Source organism: Tursiops truncatus, chromosome 3 (assembly GCF_011762595.2).
Source record: "Tursiops truncatus isolate mTurTru1 chromosome 3, mTurTru1.mat.Y, whole genome shotgun sequence".
In the NCBI taxonomy this organism is placed as follows: Eukaryota; Metazoa; Chordata; class Mammalia; order Artiodactyla; family Delphinidae; genus Tursiops; species Tursiops truncatus.
The window spans coordinates 70,526,789-70,544,160 of record NC_047036.1 but is presented as its reverse complement, the minus strand read 5'-3'; the positions used below and the strand labels follow the sequence as shown (position 1 = coordinate 70,544,160).

General features: G+C 37.8%; 1 protein-coding gene across 16 annotated transcripts in view; it reads left to right on the top strand.

The window, feature by feature from the left end:
• Positions 1-17,372, top strand: part of MEF2C (myocyte enhancer factor 2C) — a 149,840-nt gene that overhangs the window by 77,017 nt on the left and 55,451 nt on the right. The window lies entirely within an intron of this gene.

The following is a 17,372-nucleotide window of genomic DNA, read 5'->3' as shown; positions in this document are numbered from 1 at the left end:
TCACTTAGCACCCTGCCAGGAGGGAGCCTCTCACCACTCAGTGACTCAGTGATTCTATTGAGCTACTCATCTAGTCTGGGCCAATGGCTAAGAGACTAAGTGTGGACGTGGAATAAAACACAATGCCCCATGCTGCTCCCTGGCAAATCAAAAAGATGGATGTAACACTTATAGAAGGAACCTTTGATCCGCAGCTCTCTCAGTAGAAGATTATTGGCTTTTTTTTTTTCAGATGCAAGGATGGGCAAGAAGACAGTGTGTGTGTGTGTGTGTGTGTGTGTGTGTGTGAGAGAGAGAGAGAGAGAGAGAGAGAGAGAGAGAGAGAGAGAGAGAGGGAGAGGGAGAGAAGAGCAGGGGCGGGGAAGAAAGTAAGGGGAGAATGAGAGATGATATTTACGTGAAACTTTATTTTCTGTTACCTGATTCCTGTTTAGATTTAAAGACTTCTAAGAACAGTTGTTCCAGCAAAATGTCTCCTTGCACAGTAATACTTAAGGCCTGAATTGGGTCTGAAAAGGCCTAAAAATAGCTTATAAACTTCAGTGTTCCACAGTGCTACTGGAGGTTATCAATAAATTAACTACCTTTACATAGTTGGTGAAAATTAAGAACAATTTTTGTAGAAAAGCAAATGCAGTGAATAGTGGAATTGGACTTCTTTACAAACTCTGTATTACAAAATTCGTAAGTAGATGTAAAATATAAAAATATGTCTCTTTTACTTGAGCTTTCATTGTATCTAACCCAATTAAATAGGTTCCAGTTTTATACTTATATAAAAATATAGATACATGACATTATTTTTATGCATACTTTATAGATGCATATTACATAGCTGCTTTTCTTAAAAGAAAAAGCACATTCACTTATTTGTTTGGTCATTTGTTGAATTTTCATTCTTTCATGTGTTCACTGAACAAAGATTGGCTGAATTCCTGCCATAGGCTATGTGCCATGGAATGCCTGGAGATATGAACATAAACAAGGACTCTTGGTCCTTAAGATTGCTCACAAGGCCATGCATGATCTGGCCCCTGTATTTCTCTTCCTCTCTAGCCTCACCTTTTGCTATTTCCCTCCAACCAAACCCCCCCAGTTCCCATCCTATACTCAAGCCACCTAGTGATGTTTATATCCTTCAACTTCTCCAAACTTTGTTTGTTTTGTCTTCAACATTCCTTACTAGGCCTTTACTTGGCTTTTATTTATCCTTCATTCAAGTCAGGTCCCAATTTATACTTTTGGAAGTGTCCTGGAGATGCCTCATAACTTGTGTTAGGTGCTTTTCCTGTATTATTGTTATAATATGTTCTATTTTCCCTATCAAGGCACTGTGGAAGCTGTTATTCAATTGCTTGTTCCACACTAGGTTTTAAACTCCTGGAGGGCGGGGACTGTGCACATTTTGTTTACTATCACATCTCCTGGGCTTTAATGTGAGGTCTAGAGAATGTTAGGCCATCAGAATATATTTGTAGAAAAAAATAAACAGGGGAAGACAGTTATAATAGGATACAGCCACATGATTATCATACAGCATAATGTTATTCATTTAAAGTATGAAAAATATTTGTATAGCTCCAATGAAACAGTTTATTAAAATTTTATCAAAGCACAATCAAAAACTACAGTAATCTAGACCTGTGCCATCCAATACAGTAGCCACTAGCCACAGGCGGCTAGTGACTGTCAAGTGGGACAAGGGGAGATGTAGAATGCATTGATATCCGGAAAGTTCTGTGAGACAGCACTGGTCTGGACTGAAAGATGAAAAGGGAGGCATTGAAACTAACGGTGTTTTCAAATCAACACCAGGATTAATCCTTCAATATGAAATTTGAGCAGTGCATTTCAGAAGTGAAGAACTGTGTAGCCTTGAGATTTTAGAATCCAGAACATAAATGTTCGAGAGACACCAGTTTGGAACTAAACACTCCTCATAAAACTAAAAGCACATTTTACCCCTCACACCAATAACCACGCAGTCGATCGGTAAACTCACTATCTGGTCTGAAAGCACTTTCGAGTTGTCCAGGCTGACAGGGAGCACGAGCCACGTAAGCTAGGTAATGTGTGCTGTTTTTTTTTTTAGATGTGAAGCTTGTGAAGGGGAAGATGGTTAGGTCTTTCTTGTTACTGTTTTAAACTTACTTGAAGCAACGTGGGCCAGTAATTTAACTTTATAATTAGTAATTAATTTCTTTAGAAAAGCAGTTTTTTCAGGAACTTAGAAAAATAATTTTCTTGAGCTACATTAAAAATTCTTCTTAGGTTACTATAAATTATAATTAAAATAGTTCTTACTGCGAGTAGCTCAGTAACTCTGCCCTGTCCTCTGTTAAACCAAGTATATAATTGCTTTTCAATAGATAGTATTGAAAAATGAAGAAAGGATTAGTATATTCTGTAAAGATTTAAACCTTCAGTGTTGAGGCTTCTAAGGAAAACGAGAAAGAAGTGATTTTTGTCAAAAAAAAAAGAAGGTTTTGTATATTTCTCCTAAATTGTAATGCTCATTTTTGTTTATATACCTTTAAAAGACTTTTACTAGTCCCTGTAAATCGTATTTATATTTGTTCCCCAAAGTCTAAAAGGAGAAACGCGTCTAAAAATATATTCATATTTCTCATTTCTATCACAATGGATTTTTTATATGTCAAATTTGAAAATCCATTCCTTTTTAAAAATAATGCTCTTGCTTAATTTGCATACGTTTTGTAAACATGAAAAGCTGCTTCACATCTCAGTTATTAAGAAAATCACTGTTGAACAAATGAAGTGCGTGTTAGATTACTTAAGTTATATGCACAAGGCAATAAAACTGAATTTCCTCTCATCTCTTTCATTGCACAGCTCTAATGGCTTAATACTAACACAGAGTCAACAGAAAATTGTTTAATAATAGTAGGAGCAGAAAAGACAATAGGTTTCAAAATACAGCCTTTTGTCAGTAGTGAAACTGCTTTATCATTATCAACATCACCATTTTATCATTATTATTTTATATGAACCACCTTGAACTGGAGCAGACCAAAGTCCTCATGATTTTTTTTTTGTCAGTACCTGAAAGTGAAAGGGGGAAACATATTTAGCCTGGATCATAATCGTCAATATTTAATGAAACTTACAGAGTTCATGGCATGTAGAACTTGGTGTTGGACAGCACATTTGAACCAAATGTTGCATTCTAGCCCTTGATAGCCCCTAGGTAAAAGTAACATTGTTTGGTTTAAAACATATCAAATAAGATATCAAAGAGAAGAACATCTTTACTTCCTCAGGATTGGTATTAAATATATGGCTGTGAAATATTCAAAAGTGAAGTTTTAGGAACAATTTCAGAGCCCTGCCTAGAGTCAGAATAGAAGATAATGAGTTTTTGATCAAAGGATGTTTATTATTTCAACTGCCTCACTGCGTTTTTTAAAATTATTATTATAAATCTATTTCCCTTCCCTAAAGGAAATGATGATATTTTATTTATCTCTGTAACTCCAACTGCCACTCAATGTATGGCATATTGTAGACATTTAATAAATATTATATATATATATACACACAACACACATACATATTTACATATATATACATACTTACGTGTATATATAATATGTATAAACAACTTACTGATGATCATTATGGTAGAAATATTAAAATTTACCAAATTTTCTTCATTGAAGTCAGATAGGTTCTAATAGTAGTAAAAGTGAGAATCTTTCAAGCGAACCAGAGATTAATAAAGGTTGTTGCTGTGTAAGAAAAGAACAAATAGGCACAGGAGACCACATAGAAATATTCCTTGTAGTCCTGGTGGAAAGTAAAAGACTTTCAGACCAACCTATATGGATTCCTGGGAAAAAGAGACACAATGCTAGTACTTTGGCCAGGATCTGACAAGAGATATCAGAGGGTCTCGAACAAAATGCCTCTGGCCCCGTCTGAATCACTGGGGGATCTAACTGAAAGGCTGCTTCTAATTCAGTGAACATGGGGCAGGGCCCAAGAGTCTGTATTTCTGACAGGCTCCCAGGTGATGCTGTTGCTGCTATCTGTGAACCAAGCTCTGAGTAACAAGGATCCAGACTTCCCTTTCCAAATATCTATTTTCTCCAGCATGGAGTTTGAAAGTACATTTTTGAACATTTATCATACCGTAAAAAAAAGATTTTTTAAAACCGCTATTTGGTGAAACTGACTCTTGAAAGCAAGTGTGTTAACATTTTTGGAAGTACTACAGTATAAAAGGCCTGTCATCACACAGTGAGGTGAGCACTGCTTCTCCTGGCCACCTCCCCTGTGAGTGCCCATCAGCTGGTAGTGGCTCCCTAGAGCATGTGTTGAGGGAGCTTCTGAGTTCCAGACCAGACTCGGCAGGCAAGTGTGACATGAATGGTTGGGGGTGTGTGCTGTGGGTACAGGGAGTAGTGGCAGCTATGCTTTCCTCATTATCCTCGTGAGCAAAATAATTCATAGGACATTCTGGGAAAAGACTCCAGACTCGATCATTAAAAGGACTATAATTAGGCAAACGCTGCATATGCATACAACAGATTGGGTGGATAGATTATCTTATTGGAAATATATCTCATTTTACTAATAGCTGTTTGGGATGTTATCCAGTCATGTCTCAGCGGCATTTAGTGTATTCTGTGTCACCCTGAAGTTTAGCCACCTGATGGAAGTTTTGAATAAGGAAAAAAAAATTCCCTGTCAATTATTTCTAAAGGTCATAGAGTTAATGACTAGCTGGGAGGTTAATTAGATTCTGAAAGCCTCTTCATATCAATTAAATCTCTTATCTTTATGTTTTAGTAAATAAACTCAGTAACTGTCTAGAGCTACTGTTTTAGGATAAGAAATGCTGTAAACAGTAAACCCTACGATGGGTATTTGGTTTTTTTCCTCACAAATGATAAAACATTATTACAAAAAACCTTATGTATGAATTACGAACAGTAACTCTTATTCAAGAAATTCTGAATTAAAAACTTTATTTTTTGAAATACCATGCAGATTGCTCCTTAGTCATAAATGCCATCACTATGACCTCAAGAAAACCATTTAGGGGAGAAAAACTAAGATCAGAGTTACCCTGAGAATGAGCTGCAAATCTAAACCCAACCCCACTCTCTGTTCTCTAAACTTTTGGTTTGAAAAGTAAACTTTTGGTTTGAAAAGTAACCAAACCGTTTTCAAGGTTACTTGTACACATTTGTGAATAAGTAGTATATTTAGTGCTTATGGCTGACAATTACATATTCAGTCATTTCTATCATGTGAATTCTCTTTGGATAATATAACCAGGTTTCAGATGAAATGCAACAGATCTGCACTAATCATTAAGGTACCCACTAGCTGCATGTGCCTATTTACATTTTAATTAATTGAAATTAAATAAAAAGTTTAGTTCTTCAGTCTCACTGGCCACATTTCAAGTGCTCCATTGCCACATGTGACTAGTGCCTCCCGTATCGATCAGGATAGGTACAGAAATGTTCATCCCCCCCGGAAATCTTCTACTGAGCAGCCCTGATGTAGGGGTGAAACTGGCAAATCTAGCGTTCTTATTCATGAGGTAACTAGCATGATGGTTGATGGATACAGCCTAATAAAGGACCCGTAAACTGGAGAGGCTGCATCCAGCCATTCCATCTTTCATTTCCACGGCAGGCATTGGTTGTGTCCCCACTGGGTGTCAAGGTCTGTGCCAGGGCAGAGAGAACTAATTAGGAAAGCTGGGTCACTCAGCGTTTACTCCCAGGAACAGAATATTTGTTAAAGTAAATGGGGTTCTGTGGAGTGAGATGAGAGGATGGAGGGAACACTGAAGCTGAAGTTAACCCGAGGAAGAAGAGAAAATGGAGGAAGGGACAGGAAAGAGACACAGGGGAGCAGAAGCAAGACAGATCAACTCTAAATTTTTCCACCAGGAAGGGAACGCGCAGGCGTGCACAGGTTCTTCTAATGTTTCCTAATTACGCATGCGAGGAATTTTATCTTCAACTGGGCTTCGTGATTGGGTTCTCCTTCAGTGTGGTGGTTCTGAATTAATTTCACATGGGGAAAAAGAAAGCTGCAGAGTGATTCCCTAAAGAATGTTTGTTGATGCATCATCATGAGAGTTTAAATCTTACATTTGGGAAATGGAACTTTAAAATTCCCACAAATTTGGAAAGAAATTAAGTTCCAGTTGTGGCACCACACATTAGTTCTCTAACGTGGGGCGAGTTATCTAACCTTCTCGGGCTTCAGATTCCTCCTCTGAGTATTGTCGACCCTGACCCATCCTTCCTCACAGGGCTGTGGTGATGATTACAGGCTATAAAAGATGTCAGAGCCCATTGTCAACTGTTAAGTTAGATAAGGTGTTTTTATTTTCAACATCAAGGGAAAAGTTCAGGTAATTAAAACTGTTTTACCAAAGGACAAAGAAGAAGCAAATTAATAGGTATATTAATTTTATATTAATAGGTATATCATTTAATAAATATTGCATTCTTAAGTAACTATAGCATTTATATAAATTAAGAAGATCGAATAAAGGCCAATGAATTGATTTTCTTCAACAAGCATTTGTGAAATGTCCCCTATGTGCAAGGCATTGTGCTGAGTGCATTAAGAAATGCGGCACTGGGGCTTCCCTGGTGGTGCAGTGGTTGAGAGTCCACCTGCCAATGCAGAGGACATGGGTTCGTGCCCCAGCCTGGGAAGATCCCACATGCTGCAGAGCAGCTGGGCCCCTGAGCCATGGCCGCTAAGCCTGCGCATTAGGAGCCTGTGCTCCGCAACGGGAGAGGCCACAACAGTGAAAGGCCCGGGTACCGCACAAAAAAAAAAAAAAAGAAAAGAAAAGAAATGCGGCACTGATTATGATACGCCACTGCCCTCCAGGGCCGATACCCCATTGTGGACACAACGTGCACAGTATTTGTTCTCTCATTCAGCAGATATTGATGACCGTGAAGGCCGTGTGCCAAACATTGTGCTAGTTACTGGTGATGCACCGTGACTCTCCTATCCCAACAGTCTGAACCACGATAAGACTGAGAGTACAGTAGGATAACTGAAGGAAATGAAAGTAATTACAACTGTGAGCACCTGACAGCATCCACCTCTTGCTGGATTACAGATGAAAGCACAACTTTGATAAGCAGAGTAGGTTGATAGGCTAAGCCAATCTTCAAGACATTTATTCCCATTTAAAGTAAAAGTGAGACTAATAAAGGTAATGATATAGAGATATATAAATGCCTGTGTACACACACACATATCTATGTGTATGTGTGTTGGGCTGGCCAAAAAGTTCATTTGGGTTTTTCTGTAAGATCTTATGGAAAAACCCAAACAAACTTTTTGGCCAGTCCAATATTTGTAGCAGCCTTTAATTTTGTTTCCCATTGGTATTGGACTTTTTAATATATGGTTTCTCTGTAAACGTGGTTACAATTTTTAGGGAAATTCTATAGAATACAAATGTTTGAAAAATGCGGTCAATATATTATTACCTTTAAGTTTGATTAAAGGGTCTCTGGTGTTGAGAAAGGAAACCTTAAAGTTACATTGGACATCCTCCTCTGAACTTTACAGATGAGGTTCCCCCCACCCCTCTTCCTTAAATTCTAAAACATGCTACATCTGGCTGAGAGGCTGGGAAATTGTTACATGCCTGTGTAACATTCTTATAACCTAATAGTTCTACAATTCTTCTCGCAGTTTAATCATTGGAGAATGTTCTTTGTTTTTGCAGTCACTGTTTCACATAGTAACAGCTTGTTGTATTTTGGTCTGTTTGCCAGAGGGAAGGTTTATTTTTAAAACCCTGAACTCTGAATTTTTCTTTATTTTTCCAAGATTGAAAGCAGCTGAAATGCCTGGAGTTACAGGTTGAAGGCTGCTTTACAATATGTGAAGGGAAGCTTCTTTCCCTCCTCCCTTTGTGTGTGTGTGTTAAAATTTTTTCCTAACAAATGTCTTCTAACTGGTAGTTGTCTAAAAATAGAAAACTGCCTAACTAAAAATAGCCTGGCTCTCTTTCGAGCCAAGGAAAATGGAGAGGAATAGGCGTGGAATAGAAGGCTGAGTAATCCAGTTCTATTCATTCAGAGAAACCTTTGAGAATGCGGGCGATGATAAAGTGCCCTCCAAAAACCACAGGCCTGACTCTCCCTTCAGACTTCTAGGTGCCAATAAACATTTTAGCCCCAGGACACATTTTTTTCTTTCTCATAGGTTGTAAACATTTTCTGAAAGGCAAGGCTTTGTTTCACAGAACCTGACAAACTGCCATAACTAACTAACTTTCCTAAGGTCTTAAAAATTCATATTTATAACATGTATTTTAAAAGAGCATTTTAAATGAAAGTATTGTAAAATAATGTACATAGTGTAATAATTAGGAGGCAACTGTTATAATAAAAACCGCTTACTGCTTGCAATTAAACTTGAAACTTTAGAGTTTCACAGAAAGAAAATTATCCTGTGACTCATTGTAGCTAAAGAGAGCAGCTGACTTATTTTAGTTTAGCTCCCCTAGATGTAAAATTCTCTTGTTAAGTATATATCCCCTTGATATACCAATACTTAGTCTCTTTCTTACAACTATAGTTTTCATCCAAGCAGATTTTCACTTTTAATTTTTTAAATGGGGTAGAAACTACTTTGAAAAAGAACATTTTGAGAGTAGGATGGCTGTCAGTTTAGAGAAATGGAATTCTGAGTAAGCCATAACAAAAAAAATACATAAGGCAGTTTTGCAATGGTAACGCTTTTTTTTTTTTTCCATTTTGTTTTGCTTCAGTAATCTGAATAACCAGGTCAAACATAGCAACAGGGTGTGGAAATGTCAGCACAGTTCATGGGGTTATACGGGTCTGAGCATTGTTATGTTCAGTTCCTGTAATGCTGCTGGTGATAAGACTCTTGAGACAAAGGACGATAATTGATGGAAAGAGACTTAAATCATTGCTAGAAGAATCAAGGTCCTTGTATCTGTGTACATCGACTCTTTTGGTCTCCTTCCGTCTTGTAAAGCATTTTGTCATCTTGCATGGTGGCCCCCTACTGCTCTTTGTAATGGATGCAGACCACAAGTGATTCCTTCATGCCGCATACAGGGTGTAATTGTGTCTGTGTGGTGTATTAGTAATTACCAAGCTGAATTCCCATATTGTATCTTTACTGCAGGCATGGAAAAATAGGACATACAACCCTGCATAGCCATTTTCAACCTAGATAGTGAGCCACTTAGAGCTACATTCCAGAGACAAAGCCTTTTATATGCACACTTTTTAAACAAAATTTTCATTGTTGAGTCATTTGTGCTATGCAGGATAAATTCAGTTTTGGAAATAATTACCTTTGATAATATATTCACTTCTGATTTTTTAGCAAAGCCTTTGTAATATGGAAAATATTGCTATTTTAATTGCTAAAAAATCATTTTAACATTACTAGATAACAGTGATACAAGCTAGAATAACCATGCTAGACTATCATATGGAGAGAACAGTGCATTAATTACTACATAGAACAGATTGTATAACATTCGTAAACATTAAATAATATAATTGTTTTATTAGCACTTTTACCTTACATATTTTCATATATAATTTATCCGTCTTGGCTCAAGCATTGTTAAACTTCAGAAAAAGCTGACAAATTTTTGTTACAGTGAGCAGATATAAATTAATAATTATTTCTTTGCTATAAAATTTGCATCCATTCTTTATATATTTTGTAACCAATATTGATTTGACTACCTCCTAATCATTGAGGATTTGCAATGTCTACAGTATTATTTATCTGTAATAGAAGCCAAAATAACACAAGCAGGATGGTTTAAACATGAGAAGGTGTGTTTATTCTATGCATCAAATGCTTATAATGACAGTTGAAAACTATTAAATACAATAGCAAAGAAATTAATATGGCTATTTCATTAGTGATAACCAATGACATTAGATTTATTTTGTGAATTATCAAAGCATGCAAGGTTTTAATTCCATTTTTACCTCCAACTTTAAAAGTGGGCTTCCAATATGTATATTTTAGAAGTTTACTTCCACTTTTATCTGTAGATGTTTTTATTCTAGCAATAATTGTTAAACTGCTAGGATGTACAGAACTTTATAGTGATGCTAGGAGAGATATGTTTGGAAGACATGATCTGTGACCTCACAAAACTTACAGTCTAGCTAAGGTAGAAAATACACATGTGAATCAACCAGACAAAACAACATAACAGGCATTATGAGATATTGGGGCGGGGGGCAGCATATAACGTAGTGTTTGGGAGCATCAATCAGTTCGCAAACTGGAGCTAAACTGCCTAAGTTCTTATCCCTCTCCACTGCTTACCGGTTGTATATCCCTGGGCAAGTCACTTAGGCACTCTTCGTCTTAATTTCCCCATGTGTAAATGGGGTTTAATAATAGTACCTAGTACATAGTTATTATGACAATTAAATGAACATTTTTTAAATGCTTGGAACAGGGTCTGGCACATAGTAAGGTTTATGATGATGATACCTTGTAATCAAGTAATAACTATAGGAAGTAGAATATTTTAAAAGTCAGGGAAGATGGCCATGATAGGTAGTCACTTTTAGGCACAAACAAGTCAAGTGCAGAACGGTGGTTATGAATTGATGAAGAGGATGGGGGCAAACCTCTCAAAAGACCAATTATGCAAAGATCCACAAGAAGAAAGGAGCAAGGGCATGAAAAATATTGGTTTGATAAGAATAGAAAGTTAGGGCTTCCCTGGTAGCGCAGTGGTTGAGAGTCCGCCTGCCGATGCATAGGACACGGGTTTGTGCCCCGGTCCGGGAAGATCCCACATGCCGCGGAGCCGCTGGGCCCGTGAGCCATGGCCGATGAGCCTGCGCGTCCGGAGCCTGTGCTCCGCAACGGGAGGGGCCGCGGCAGTGAGAGGCCCGTGTACCGCAAAAAAAAAAAAAAAAAAAAAAAAGAATAGAAGGTTCACGTACAGAAGGAGCAGTAAGAAAACTGGCAAGGGAAATGAGGAAGAGGAGGAAACAGGTAAATCACAGGTAAATGTCTGGTGCAGAATTAGGTGCAATACGGGAGGTATGAGAATGATACTGTATGGTCTCAAGCAGTAGAATAGCATAATGACAGCCAATTCTTGAGGAAGATTCTACTGGAAAATGTAAATAGATAGAAGCAATATAATTGTAAAACGTAGATGTGCCAAAACATTTTAATTTTTATAAGTAACGTGTATGTGTACATGCTACAAAGCCTAAAACTTTTCATTATACTTAAATATTTAAGCCATTTATGTCATCCTAAAAACATCTATGATTATAATATTAAAAAGTTGTTTTTGAAATACGCATGTAATTTCAGTTTGCACTGATAACATGCACATGGATTTCTCTGACTGAAGATGATATGTCAGCTGTAGTGTCTCAAAGGAGCAAATTATAGAGACCTCAGCAGGTGTATTTAAACTATATAAGTTTCTCTAGATTAAACTGAAGAAGAAATCAAAATCTATAAATTTTGAATTTCCTAATGAAGTATGTGCACTTTGAATGACCACATAAACAGGTCAGGATTCTGGATACAATACTGCCAAATGTAAAAACTCTATCCTTACACTTTCACGTCTATAATCTAAAAGTCCAGCCTTTTTGTTGTTGTTGTTTTTACTGAAATATAGTTGACTTACAATGCTGTGCCAATCTCTGCTGTACAGCAAAGTGACTCAGTTATACACATAGAGACATTCTTTTTTCATATATTCTTTTCCAGTATGGTCTGTAAGACAGCGCATGGTGTGGGAGAAGGAACAGATGCAAGTTCTAGAGAGTCAGACAAGTGGGTTTCTCCCACTTTCATAAACTCCATTCTCTTGGGCAAGTTTCTTGATCTCTGCTGAAGTTTAGCTTCGTAAGCAGTAAAACAGGGATAGCAAATCTTGCTTTTGGTTTTTTTATAAGAATTAGCTTATATAAGGTACATACCTAGCCATTAGCACATGTTGGGCGCATCATGCCCATAAACATGTTATTTCCTTTCTTGCTGCTCCTTCCTCCTGCATGTGTAAATGTAGGCAATATTTTCTAACTTTCTACTCTCTCTGTCTCTCTTTCTCTCTTTCTCTCTTTCTCTCCTTCTCTCTCTCTCTCTCTCTCTCTCTCTCTCTCACACACACACACACACACACACACATTCATACCTTGGACATTGACTCTTCAGTATATCTTGTGATTACATTCAAACAAAATGTCACACTTTGTAAATTGTTACATATAATACTTGTGTAATAAAGTCATGAAATTCTTCAGAGATAAGATCTTCACTATACAGATTTTAAAACTAGGGAAAAGGAAGAGAACGGGAAAAGCTAGGAGTCACAAGTAACTCTATTAACTAAAGCCAAAACAATTGAAAGAAATAGGTGGAACCCTGTCAGATAGAGGGGCTTGCCCAAGTTCCGTTGGTGAACTCTGGTAAATAGAGTTAGGATAGAATTTATTCCCTGGTGTTCCTTTTGAACTACTATGTATCCAGGGAAGAACAGAGTGAAAAGAGAGAAGGGGGGTTGGGGGGTGAGAGGGCATGAGGGGGTGAGCTTGATTGAGGTTTTAAGGCGATGAATTAGCAAAGCTAAGACAAGAGGGCCCTACACTACTAGTTTCTTTTCTGATGCAAAAACAAATAATTGATTTCATTAAAATACTAGCCAGCCAACAGTGTTTATTATGATGATACTGTTAGCAATAAAATATCTCTCTCTTACATCATTTCTAGCTTGTATCTTTGCCCTGACTCCCTCAGTATTTTGATGGCAGCAACAATACATGCTCTTGGAAGTGAGCCAAGCACTCTAAAGCATTACACATTTGGCTTAGTTCCAAGTGAACAGGTGTTTTAAATATTCCAGTCACATACCCACAATGTATATTGCTACTGGGGAAAGGATATTGTTTCTGATGTTTGTTTGACACTCTCCTCTGAACCACACCTATTTTGCACTCTGAAGACCTAGCAGAGATGAATTGTGATGTGAGGAAAGACAACCATCAGAGCCCTAATATTACCTATAGGAGGTGCAAAAAATTTATAGTTCTGAACTCTGCCCCTGATATCTGGTTACTGAGGCCAGAGCACATGCTGATCAACATTCGAAGAAATGAGGAAACATTCTAGTGCTTTCCATGATTGAGTTCCTACAAACATGAGATATTTTATTTATATCAGAGAAAAATATAGTAAATTATTTGATAGCAAACTATTTGTTACATTATGATTAGGGAAAGAAATTTGTTTTCCATTAGACACCGTCATTCAGTTTGCAAACATCCTAAAATAAAACAACCTAACTATTGTGGAATTTAAATTATGAAAGTGAAATATTTCCTTCTAGGGGAAAAAGATTAAAACAGCTATGCAGAAATACCTCTACCCAGAAATAATTCTGAAGATCTTTTCAAAATTCTTAGCTTCATGGTATAGTGCATACACACACACACACACACACACACACACACACGTGCAGTGCATGTTTTCTAGCAGATGAACTCAGATATATAACTTCCATCTTCCTGTGTACCAGTTCCTATGTCAGATCAGCAAAACTTTCATTGATTTCTATCTGTCCCTTTAGCTTCAGCAATGGAGTAATGTAATCATTTGGGGTAGGGGGGCTTCCTAACTTCTCCCAGACATCTGCTTTGACTTCATACCTCATCTCGGTATAGATTGGATTCCTCTGACCATTAGTCAATTATGTGCATTATCTTATGGAAACAGATTTTGGACTGTGTTTTGCTGCCTCTTTTAATGATACTGTTTCCCCTCATCTTTTAACAGTGGACTTTAAAAAGAAGTGGGATTCTATTCAGAATGATGGTGATGGCTGTTTGAGGCATTTTTAAACCATTAGGTGGTTAATGTGTGGTTAATATTATTTATTCAACAGAAAATTGACTTTAAGCCTGTGTAAAAAGCCACGTATCATAATTGTAAACTTCTTTTAAATGTTATGCAACTTTGTTTAATTTCAATTTTCAAAAAGTCCAGTTTCCCATCTGAGAGACTTGTGTGTGTTGGCCTGGCTGGGGAATCCTCCAGAGAAAACAGGGCAGCTAAGCCACTGCGGAAGCAGAGTGGGTGACTGTGGGTGGCATTTCTCTGCTGAGTCAGGTCCGTGCCAGCCCTTCCCCAGGCTTTTACTAACAGTGAGGATTTTCTGACAAGATGCAAAACCCAAGTCTTGTGGTTCTTGAAATTCTCCTGCAGTTTTCCCCTTTTCCTTGGGACTGGGAAATTTTCACTTAAGGAGATCTCACTTCTTGCTCTGTCTTCCTGTAACTGCTGGAAAAAATTGGGAACTCTTACAGTCGTTCCTTTTACTTTTCCTCCCATCCGGCCTGTAAAGTAACAGGGTTATCAGTATCATTTTGAAAACAAAGGAAAGGAAAGAGCTTATGTACCGATGTTTTAAAAGAAGAATTTTTATAATGCATACAAGATCTCTCCTTGATCCTGTAGCTTTGCCCAGAGAGAAACAATAGTTTCTCCATAAAAACATGCATTTCTTCTCTTTTCCCCAACCTACCCCGCTTCAACCCTGCAACAATGTCATCTCATAGTTACCAGCCTTGCATCACTTATCTACTCAAGCAAATTGAAGGGAAGGGCTGAGCAGTTAGAGCGTGAATCTGAAGAATATATGCACCAAAAAATATAAAGCAACCTTTTTTCCTTAGGAACAGAAACTTTTTCTTGCAAAGTATTGTTTTAATAATTGCAGCAAACCTACACTTCACCCAGGTAGATACAGCCAAAACGTTATTGCAAAGGACTTCCTTCTTCATCTTAAAAATATAGGGGTTGAAAAAATTAAGTCACCTTTCTTTCCTTAGGTTTTCAACAATCTCCCCTTCATTTTCATTAGGTAGCTGCATCCAAAATATTATTGAAGGGGCCTTCCCCTCTCTGCAGTGGATATTCCAATAGCACAACAGGGAAAACGTTTTAGATAAGCTCATTCATCAGAAAATGAATTCGCTTACAAATGTATCCCTTTAGGGAAAAATAAGATTTGTCAAACATTAACCAATTTCACCTGAGAGTAAGTGTTCAAAGAACACATAGGCATAATTTAGGCAGTCTTTATAATGGGGCGAATTTGCAGAGGCGGAATAGTGAGATAGCTAAGAGAGCTAATTCTGGAGCTTGGACATGAGTTGGTTAAGTTGCTTCTACCACTAACTAGCTTGGTGGACTTCAGCCAGTTCTTGAACCACTTCACCCATCTTTTTCTTCATCTGTAGAATGACAGTCATAGTGGAGGAGTGGCTGTGAGGATTAAAAAAAGATCCATGCCAAGCTACAGGCTCAGTCCCTGGCACACAGTATGTGCTCAATAAATGGTAGGTGTTATTACTGAGGACCAGATTCAGTTAAGGCGAAAATTAATATTTTGATAGTGCGGGAAGACTGGTTTAATTTCCTCTTTGCGCCATAGAAGAGGAAATGTTGTTTTTATAATCACCTAATGAATAATATGGAAGAAATTACTGCACAAATGAAAAATCTTAGTTCACCACTGAACTAACAAAATCACTGAGAATTCATAAGTTGAAATACCAAACTTAAAAATCAGGCTGCAGTATATTTCCAGTGATAATGCCTGAAGTTATTAAAGCCATCCTGGCTACAAAAGCAAGTAGCTACCGCCACAGGGGCCTGGAGCCCAAGGCCACACAGACTCATCAGAGAAGGCCGTCTGGGGCCAGAGGACAGAGCAGTCTGTGAGGCCGGCAGCTGCCACTTGGCCTCACTGAGTTAGACAACAGGTGCTGAGCCGCTGCCAGGGGTGGGTATCAGGATGAGTAAACTGGCCGATGGCCCGTGATAAAGCTTTATGTTGGATCATAAAGTGCTGAGCCCGCATACCAGGAGAGGCCAGCTTACATACCAAGGGGGATCACTTGATGTGCTCACTTGATTATTTTTTCCCTCTCTCTTTCACAACACCTTTAGCTTGTCTCTTTCACTCATTTTCATTCCCTCCCTCCCTCTTTTCCCACTGTGTATTTTCTATCTATCTCCTATTTATCCTCTCTTTCTCTCCTTCATTCTTGTCATTACTTGCCTTAAATATTTACTCTCCTTGCCTTTCCGATTTTCATTTGTCAATACTCTCTCTAGCTTTTGTAGCATCTTGTGAAATGCAAGGTGACCGAATACAAAAGCTAAGAATGTTACTTATCTGTGTAATGTATGACATCATGGGAAATGTGATTTTATGAACTACCAGTTGGTCCAAGGTTCTGGGCCCACAGATTCATATATAGATAACATTCATAGCATAAACAAAGTGAATTGAAATGAGTTTGATTTTAATTACTAGGTCATTTAATTTAGACACATAAATTTACAAAAATTTAAATTTGCACATAAAATAATAAGGGGACAGCGTATGTAGGCCTTGATCAGCACTTGATAATAATACTAGGCTTTCTAAGACATTTCTTATGAATTTTATCTTATTTGTAAATATTTAATGCAGAAGGGAAGATCCTAGTTTGCCATAATGGAATGTATCTTGGGTATTTTCAGAATCCATTTGTAGATGGCCTATGGCCTATTTATTTCTAATTATTACCTTCAATTCATAATTGTCTACACTAATGAGAAAGGACCCTTCACATCAAAACTATAAAATAGCAGGAACTACAATGTGAGTCAAGGAGATAGCAACCCCCAATAACAACAGAGCCAGGAAACTAGAGGGCAAGTCCCTGTGGAAAGTTGAATAAAGAGTCCTGACTTTGAAATGCTACTGGCATTCTTGATGTCTGTCCCATAGATGCTCTGGTTATTTTTCTGGTACCATCTGGAAATAATTATATTGTTAGGAAAGCGAATAGAGAGGCCCTTTGACTAATGAACTCAAAATTCATATTAATTTATGAAATTCTAGGTGCCAGGTACTCTGCTTGGTCCTAGGGATTCCCAGATAAAAGGCGCAGCCCTGCCCTCCAGGAGCCCAGTCTTGTGTGGACACTGAGGCAGGCGCATAGTGACCGCACAGAGGGAACCACACTGAGACTGCAGGGCGGGTTAGTTAAATAAAGACCACGACTAGAATGATAGCAGTGTGTTTTGTAAATACAGCAAAAGCCTTAAAAGGGCTAGAACTGAGCAACTGCCTGAGGATTTTGAAGCACTTTTATTTTTAAGCACCTTTTATTTATCTGACGCTCCTTGATTACTAAGAAGTACAGTTTTAACAAACCTTTTTTCATTGGACACCTACCCAAGGTAATTGAATGTAAAGTCCACCACTTATTACCAATCCACATGTTATGTTTGTGATAGTGACATAACAG